This window comes from Rhea americana, unplaced genomic scaffold (genome assembly GCF_003343005.1).
Source record: "Rhea americana isolate MKP2758 unplaced genomic scaffold, rheAme1 scaffold_130, whole genome shotgun sequence".
NCBI classification, from domain to species: Eukaryota; Metazoa; Chordata; class Aves; order Rheiformes; family Rheidae; genus Rhea; species Rhea americana.
In genome coordinates, this window is record NW_028185373.1 from 8,646 (window position 1) to 16,272 (window position 7,627).

A 7,627-nucleotide genomic window follows, 5' to 3' on the forward strand; every position below is an offset into this window, starting at 1 on the left:
TTTGCCAAGATTCAGTCAGACCAGTAGCACATCAGGCCCATTTGCCACAAGGTTTCTGAAAGCAAGTAACAATTTGCATCCATATGCAAAKCTGAGCAGCTGCTATTGAAACACCGTTAAGAGCTCTTTCAGTACACACACTTATATTTTTATGGTAAATTCTTATTATCAAATGATAAGAACATATATAATTTTACAAATCATACTCTTCTCTGGTTATTGCTCCCTAAATAAATGTTCAGGCTAAGACAGCAAACAAATCTTACTGGGTGAAGTTCAGCAGAAGTTTGCATGTATATAAATGGTAAACGTTGGTCCTACCTTAGAATTATGAGGTGGGGAGGTAGCTGGAATTTGTCTTATTAATCGGATTTTTGGAAACTGTTCAGAATTATCCATATATTTTCTCTTCTTATTCATGCTTTTTGAAAGTCTGTTTCTGCAGAGTCTGAAAATAAGTCTTTCTGAGACTTTCCCAAGTACTAGTCCATATGTTTTCCAGTCAATCAGAGGGCACATATAGTGAGGCTGCTCCCTCCTGGGTAAACRGGTGTTGATATGAGCCTGAGATCAGTACAGCCACGCTCAGACCTGCTGAGCACAGGGGGAGTCAGTCACAGGTGGAGAAGCGGAGAAGAAACAATTTATGAGATTAACTTGTGGCTTCATCTGTGGCTGGGAGAATGCATTAGTGGTGTTGAGCATGGTTAAGAGCACCTTTGCTTTGCAGTTAGGCTTTTTCTTCCTCCATCCCCAATTCAGTCAAGGGGTGTTGTGGTGAAAGTCCCAAGGATGATCCCTGAACAGCTCGGAAGCAAAACCCTTTTCTGCATGAAGGTATTATTGTGTGTTYATCACACATACTAGGAGGAATAAATATGAAGTATATCAGTCACAGGCATACTTAATATTTACTGATATGAGATTGGCTCAGTTGCTGGCCAAGGGCACTCACATGGCCACATGCAGCTGAGACCAGGCCCTATCCTCTGACATGGATACTAGGAAAAGCCTGGAAGCAAGGAAAAGCTTCTGATCAAATTTCTCTCTTTCTAGTATATAAATAAGGTGCCTCAGATTTACTACTCCTAATCGCTCTGAGATTCACACCGGAAGTAGTTTCCTATTAGTTTGGGGGAAAGAGGGCTCTCTCTGTCTCAGAATGGCAACGTCTGTCCTGTCCATCGTCCATCTCTCATCACTTTAAGTGTAATTAGTGCTAAGGCTCACATGCCAAGCTTCTTACCTATGTTTCCTGCAGGGCTGCAAAAATACCAAAGGAAGCTGCTTGTATTTCACACCAYGTGCTGCTGTCTTTAAGGGAGCAAAATAGATTAAAGATTGAACAGCAGTTTCCCTCTCATCCAGTCAAATTATACCTGAAGTTTGAGCTGCAATAGCCTCTCACTAAGGCCCCTCTGTGACCTTTCTGGGAAAGAGATCCCAGCACTTGCTGCCAGCTCGTTGGGTAACTACTGGAAAGGAAATGCTGCACAAACTCACTGTGTGGAGCTCTCCCATGTGGACAAGGAAAGAAGGAGCTACGAGCATTTACCCTATCATCTCTGACTGGCTCTAAGAACSGAGAGGAAAAAGAGAAAGACAGGGAGACAGGCAGAGAGGGGGCAGGAGGAGGAGAGAAGCCATTCCTTCCCAAAATGCCTTCACTAATAATATCATCCATGGACACAAACATCATAAACATAATATTGGGAATAACACTGCTGTTTTCTTGGTGACCACCTGTTTCATCATCCTGTTCTGTCACCGATTATACCGCTGAAAGTAATGTAGAAAGAAGGAAAAAGAAGCAGTTAGCATCCTTATTTTTCCTAGTTCTTAACTCCACTCCAGAGTCAAAAGTGTTGCAACTACAACTTTCCTTCAGGCAAGCCTGGAAGGAGGGCACCTTTGGAAAYCACCATTCTGCCTCTCTCTTAAATTGTCATAAGCTCCTTTTTATTAGGACCAGAACATGCAACCCTTCACTTCATCTGCACATCTTGCTGACATGGAGGACCAAAGCTACGTTTAGGTTGTCAGAGGGACTGTGGAAGGCCATTTGGGGATTTAAAAGCTTTTTTATCTTAATGCCACTCTTTCAATTGGGCCAAAGTTAGTAGTGATTTAGGCTTTTGTACAAAGTTTTGATAACCCTGATATTTTTACTRAAATACAATATTTATGTCATACAACACCCCTGTAACTGACATCTCTGCTGGCAGAGTCAGGGCTTCCAGCAGAGAGCCCACAGATTACGCACTGGAATTTCTCAGATTAGGAGTAAAGCACAATGAGCGTGCACAGGGAAGGAGCGTTGTCCTAGGAATATACCCACGGTTTCAATCTCATGTTTTTGACCCTTTMGGAACTTTTCCAGAAAACTGTGATTCGTACCAAATTTTGACCGAAAACAAAGCAAACCTGCTCTGAGCAAGGCAAACTCATACMAAGGTACTCGCTCCAGACGCAGCAGGAATACTACCATTATGTCTTACCTATTAGCACCATAGCTAAAGTGCTTTTTTTTCCTTCTAGATTAAGTATAATCAGGGGGCTGATTTTCTCTCTGGCCAGTCTGCACTAATTGCAGGAATAGGGTCTGGGTCACAAGGATGACCCAGACCTGCACAGCTTCTAGCATAAACCAAGATATCATCAGGACTTTTCCAGTGTAAAATAAACTGTCTGGAGCACACAGGGCTGTTCTGCCAGCTGAGCTGCAGTACAGCCAGAGTTTCTTCTCCCCTGGCATGCCCATGCCCTCAGAGGTGCTGAAGGAAGGAATAAAATAGTTRTATTAATTCTGTGCCATTTGTAGAATCCTCTGTAGGCCAAAGTAATTCCCTGCCAGCCCAGTGGGTTGGGTTTACCGCTCCTTCTGAACATCCTGGAACAAAAGAGAGATGGATTCTCCCCCCCCTYCTGCCTATTTGCTGGTACAAGCCATCTGCAGTGTTCCTACCAGAGCAAAAGATCAAAAGCCCAAATGTTACAATTAGTGCTGGAGGTTGTTATGATGTGAGCCTGAGTATATAAAATGCCACAGAAAATACTAGGTGTGGGTGATGTTATCTGCATTAATCTAGGCATGTAATGAGCATAATATAATGGCACACAACTTGTATTTTTTAAATCTCCAAACCAGCAAGTACTTATACCAGATGGCAGCTTTTCAACAATTTCCATTCCCCTCTCCACCCCATACTCCCAAGTATTTCAGGTAATTGGCTTCTCCTCTAGGGATTAGCCACAGTGGAATCATATTAATGACTAATTTTCCTCACTTAGCCTTTTCCTCCACCTCCTTTTAATTTTGAACTGTGCAGAGAAAGAAATCGTCCAAAATCTTTGAGTATTTGTATGTGTTTGTTTTAAAAGCTCTCCAGAATGGCCACAGAATCATTTGGGCTTCTAGGTCACACAGTACATCCCGTGCTTTTTGGCTTCACTTCTACTATTTCTTAAACTTTCCCCTTCAAGGTGCTTGTCAAGCTCTGACTTGAAAAGTTCAAGTGATGTTGATTCTGCAGCTTCCCTGGGAGCATATTCTCCTGCCTATTTGATCTTAAGATCAGCGTTGCCCTTGCTCTTAAAACTGAACTTGTTTTACTTCGGTTGGCATCTGTTATTTCTTGTCTTATCATTTTTAACTAATGAAAACAGTTCCTCCCCTTCCTCTTTATAGTTGTCTTTCATGTACTTGTAAACCACAGTCATGCTGTCCCCTTAGCTTCCCTTTTGCCCAAATTACATGTATGTATTTAATTCCTTTAATCTTTCCTTATAGGTAGTTCCTTCCAGACCTTTAATCACTGTAGTTGCCCTTCTCTGTAATCTCTCTCATCCACTGATATATAGCCAATAACACTGTGGCCAGGACTAAACTCTTKGCTCTCTCTAGGACTGTAGTGCTGAGAAAATGAGATTGGTTGCTYCCTCAGCTCTAGATGTGACCCCCCCCACCCCACTTCTGCCTCTCAAAATAGCCTCTCTCTGTTTTTCTGGTAGCATTTCACCAAGCACCAGCTTTCATTTGGGGGAAGGCAAAATGAGTTGCATCCCACTACAAAGTAACACATTTCTCATGTCTAGTCCACAGGTATGCGGAGCGTACACAAAACAAACCACCAAAATATTTTTTTGCATTGAAAACTTTAACACAGCTTCCCACTCCTACTCACAGATATATTAACAGCTGTATAAGATCAAGGATTAAAACTGTCTTGTCAGCAATATTCTAGTGAGTGTTTTGAGGGCCAGACAGGGGTGCTCCTCATGAAGTAGACTGAGGAGAAGGGACACTTCCTGCCSCCTGCCTGCACCTGTAGCCCTTGGGTCTGGGTGCTAGCAGCAATCACACGCCACACACCTGCTTACTGACACACACCCATAGTAGGTGTGCACCAGAAATGAGYCCAGCCTGGCCTTTGGCCCATAACAAAGCTCTCAGCAAACCTGAGCCACCTGGCCAGGCATCAACACAGGCTGCTGGTGCAGTAACTTCATAATAATTATTAAACCTCCCCCTTGAGAAAAAAGGCAGGATAGATAGTGCCTTAGAAAAAGTCTCTCTGAGGGTGGTAGTACTGGTGAGGTGCTATGACTTTCATAGGGCTGGGCATACTGTGTTGCTGTGTTGCCTTGTGAGCATATCCATGTCAGTAGAAAAGGTCAGTTGAGCCACACTCCGATGGTCTTTTCAGAGCTCTGCCACATTTCAGCTCTTCCCTTGTCTCTTGCTTTGACTTRTTCCTTCAACTGGCAAAACTCCAGRYAGCCAACCCACAGGCCTGCAAAGCTGGAGGCAAATTCAGTTTCATCTCTCAGCTGAGACTTGTCCTCCAGTCTCCCCCCACTTCTCTTCCCTTTGCCACCAATTGTTAGCTTGAGTCAAAAAAGAAAGATGCAGCCTTCTTGGTTGTGGTTTCTGAATGGTCAAGAGGGTGAGACAGTAAGGAGCAGCTCCCTTCTTGTCCTTGTCCCTCATGTCTCTGGTAACATGGCTACTATTCAGGCAAATCCTCATAAGGGGAGTCCTGTGCACCCTAAAATGTTTTGAGTAACAGCAGCATGAATTGCTCTTCCATATTTGAAAAGAAAAAGGCTCACAACTTCTGCCCAGGAAGAATGAGACAAGCTCTTGACCACTGTTATCATCTGGACRTCCTAGAAAGGATAAAGAGTCCTGGGGAACTTTTTTGGTAGTAGATGTGGGTCACAAAATAATTAGATGACCAGACTAAAGGCATTGAATGAGTATGTGTTATTTCACCTTTTCCAACAACCCCTCTGCTTTGCRTAACCTGGGCAGCAGCCAGCCTCCYCTCTTGCAGAGCAGATAGCCATGTATCCGTTACCAGCTCAAATACAAGATCCCTGGAGGGGTCTAGGCACTTCCTCTTCCCTGAAATCAATGGAAGTTAGACACCATACATCTATGCAGACTTGACTCACGGAGCCAAATTTCCCCTGCGTTATACTGGACATCTCACATCTCATTCTCCATGGTTTTATATATGTGCTTTACATGTTGGGATGAAATATTCATATTTCATTGTGCATGAGAGACCACTGCAGGGAATAAGGAGTTATAGTTACAGGATACTTCTCTTCTCTGTGCAGTTTCATTATTMTAGCTGCATAAAAAGTTTAGTATATCATATACCATAGCTATTGTTTTCAAGTAACTCGATGGGATTACCCATGATGGTAACTGTCCTGCAGTAAATACTTGTKGGGCAATGTAAAAGCCTGGTCCTACAAATTTTATTCATGGGCATTAACCACTATTCATCGCTAGTAGAAGCAAGGCACAGTCACACAATTATAAGCATCTTCAAGAGGGCCTTAATACACATATTAAATAAATTCAGGCGCGAGACGTAGGAGCTGACCCAGTGAATAATGGCACGTTAAGCCCAGATGCTCCGAACAATTAAGCGAGTGCGTTATTGCATTCCCCGGAGAGAGTTCTGGTGTGTTCAGCAGCAACACCGCTAAGAATGAGGTGAGGCATGTTTGTAAGTGYTGGCAAGACCAGGGTCTGTAGCCAGTTCTTTTAGTTCCTGTTCGTATTATACGTATGCCAGTTCTCTTAAGGTCTGCATATTTTCTCCTTTAACGAAATGTTTTGCTGCCTTTCTTGTGCAAGTTTTCTCTGACCCCACACAAATTCAAACCATTTCAAACAAGTATCCATTTCTGCCTGTTTTGCCAGGAAGTGTCTGCATGCGCAGTGGTATCTTGCATGGTGTTCATGGTCTAATTCTCCCCTCGCAATTTAGGCTRTTTAAAACTCATCCCTAAATTGTTGCTCCCTCTCTCATATTTCCAGAGCTTTTGCTTAACTGTATTATGTAAAAAGCTCAGTGCTTTGTGGTCTAGTAATCCTGTACGACAGAAGCAAGGCACAGCAGATAGAGATTCAGTTGTGGTTTGTTTACTGTTGTAATAAAYTGATGTCAAAACACAAAAGTAAGGAGTGCTGTATGAGAAGTGGTGAAGGTATAAATAGCGATTGTGACTCATGCTTCAAAAGGATTTTTGTACAAAAGGCGAGTGTCCGAGTGCAACTATTAGCATTAGGAAAACTAAAAAAACTTGCCATGTGAGAAAAAGTATCAACTTTAAATGTTCAGCATCATTTCCATACTTCACCTCCTACGAGGTGCTTCATTCATTAATTCATATCCTTCCAGAGTACTTGCACAAGATGTAGTCAGGGGACAAAAAATTCCTATGAGAGTTCCTCTCTTTGTCATGCAAAAAATAAAGTTATAAAGATGATAAATTGAATTAACTAACAAAATTAATAAAAACCCACATAGCTAGTGTTAATAGGCATATAAAATATCTTGCTCGAAATGTATCAGGTTATCCTCACTGTGATGCTTTCTCTATCCACTCTGCTCTTACTTAGTTCCTTAACRCACCTTCATAAAAGCTTGAAAGTTTCTATACGGTTAAAAAYACGTACTATCACCTTTAGTTTAACRTCCTTCATTTCAGGGTTGATAATGCCTCTAAGTTATAGAAAACGGTAAGTGTGTAAGGTGTGARCAGGTTCTTCACCTTCTGTTAAATTGTGGCATTTTGCATCTTTCTGCCTGTCCACGGGTGTAATAGACTGGGTTTATTCTGTACTTACACTAAGGAATTCGGATTACGGGAAGAACGAAAAGTAGCGAGTGAAWTTCAGCTCGGTATATTCCTTAATTTAAATACGAAATACTCTCTGTTTCTGGGCTAAAACAGGAGGAACTGAGGGGTGGGGGAAAAAAAAGGATAAATAGTACAAATATTATATGGGTATTTTAGGCGATGTTACACAGATGTATGTACACACTAAAGTAACTCCTCTTATCTCTACAAYGCCTATAAAACGTTATCAGCTACTAATATGCCCCAGATGGGTTTTAAGCTGTAGTTTATAGCATCTATAGTTTTGTCCTCGAAGCGGAAAAATCACCTCCGTCGTTATTCGAATTCGGGATAATTTCTTCCGAGGAGAAGCGCAACAGGGAGCAGCCGATGCGCGGAAGCAGCCGCGCGGGCTCCCGCGGGGGCGGGCGCCGAGGTGCCGCGTGAGCGCCCCGCGCCGCGCCCCGCGGGGAATTCCGCGGGT